Consider the following 2,037-nt stretch of genomic DNA (forward strand, 5'->3'; position numbering starts at 1 on the left):
AAAGAGAACTTCAGACCAATCTCCCTTATGAACATCGATGCAAAAATACTCAATAAAATTCTAGCAAACCAAATCCAAGACCACATCAAAACAATCATCCATCATGATCAAGTAGTTTTTATCCCAGGAATGCAGGGATGGTTCAATATTCGGAAATCCATCAATGTAATCCACTATATAAACAAACTTAAAGAAAAAAACCACATGATCATCTCACTAGATGCTGAGAAAGCATTTGACAAAATTCAACATCCCTTCATGATAAAAGTCTTGGAAAGATCAGGAATTCAAGGCCCCTACCTAAACATAGTAAAAGCAATTTACAGCAAACCAGTAGCCAACATCAAGCTAAATGGAGAGAAACTTGAAGCAATCCCACTAAGATCAGGGACTAGACAAGGTTGCCCACTCTCCCCCTACCTATTCAATATAGTACTGGAAGTCTTAGCCAGAGCAATTAGACAGCAAAAAGAAGTCAAAGGGATACAAATAGGAAAGGAAGAAGTCAAAATATCGCTATTTGCAGATGATATGATAGTATACTTAAGTGACCCCCAAACTTCCACCAGAGAACTCCTAAACCTGATAAACAACTTCAGCAAAGTGGCTGGTTATAAAATCAACTCAAACAAATCAGTAGCCTTCCTCTACATGAAAGATAAACAGACTGAAAAAGAAATTAGGGAAATGACACCCTTCACAATAGTTGCAAATAATATAAAATACCTTGGTGTGAATCTAACCAAGCAAGTGAAAGACCTGTATGACAAGAACTTCAAGTCTCTGAAGAAAGAAATTGAAGAAGATCTCAGAAGATGGAAAGATCTCCCATGCTCATGGATTGGCAGGATTAATATAATAAAAATGGCCATCTTGCCAAAAGCAATCTACAGATTCAATGCAATCCCCATTAAAATCCCAACTCAATTCTTCACAGAGTTAGAAAAGGAAATTCTCAAATTCATATGGAATAACAAAAAACCCAGGATAGCGAAAACTATTCTCAACAATAAAAGAACTTCTGGAGGAATCACCATCCCTGACCTCAAGCTGTTACTACAGAGCAATAGTGATAAAAACTACCTGGTATTGGTACAGAGACAGGCAGGAAGATCAATGGAATAGAATTGAAGACCCAGAAATGAACCCACACTCCTATGGTCACTTGATCTTTGACAAAGGAGCTAAAACTGTCCAGTGGAAAAAGGACAGCATTTTCAACAAATGGTGCTGGTTCAACTGGAAGACAACATGTAGAAGAAAGAAAATTGATCCATTCTTATCCCCTTGTACAAAGCTCAAGTCTAAGTGGATAAAGGACCTCCACATAAAACCAGATACACTGAAACTAATAGAAGAGAAGGTGGGGAAAAGCCTCGAATACTTGGGCACAGGGGAAAAGTTTCTGAACAGAACTCCAATGGCATATGCCCTAAGATCGAGAATTGACAAATGGGACTTCATAAAATTGCAAAGTTTCTGTAAGGCAAAGGACACTGTCAATAGGACAAAACGACAACCAACAAATTGGGAAAAGATCTTTACCAATCCTTCATCTGATAGAGGGCTAATATCCAATATATACAAAGAACTCAAGAAATTAGACTCCAGACAACCAAATTACCCTATTAAAAAATGGGGTATAGAGCTTAACAAAGAATTTTCAACGGAAGAAACTCGAATGGCCGAGAAGCATCTAAAGAAATGTTCAGCATCCTTAGTCGTCAGGGAAATGCAAATCAAAACAACCCTGAGATTCCATCTCACACCAGTCAGAATGGCTAAGATTAAAAACTCAGGTGATAGTAGATGCTGGCGAGGGTGTGGAGAAAGAGGAACACTCCTCCATTGTTGGTGGGACTGCAAGATGGTGCAACCACTTTGGAAATCAGTCTGGCGGTTCCTCAGAAAATTGGACATAGCATTACCCGAGGATCCAGCTATACCACTCCTAGGCATATACCCAGAAGATGCTCGAACATATAACAAGGACATATGCTCAACTATGTTCATAGCAGCCTTATTTATAATAGCCAG

The sequence above is a fragment of the Grammomys surdaster genome, unplaced genomic scaffold (assembly GCF_004785775.1).
Source record: "Grammomys surdaster isolate TR1022 unplaced genomic scaffold, NIH_TR_1.0 274, whole genome shotgun sequence".
NCBI lineage: Eukaryota > Metazoa > Chordata > Mammalia > Rodentia > Muridae > Grammomys > Grammomys surdaster.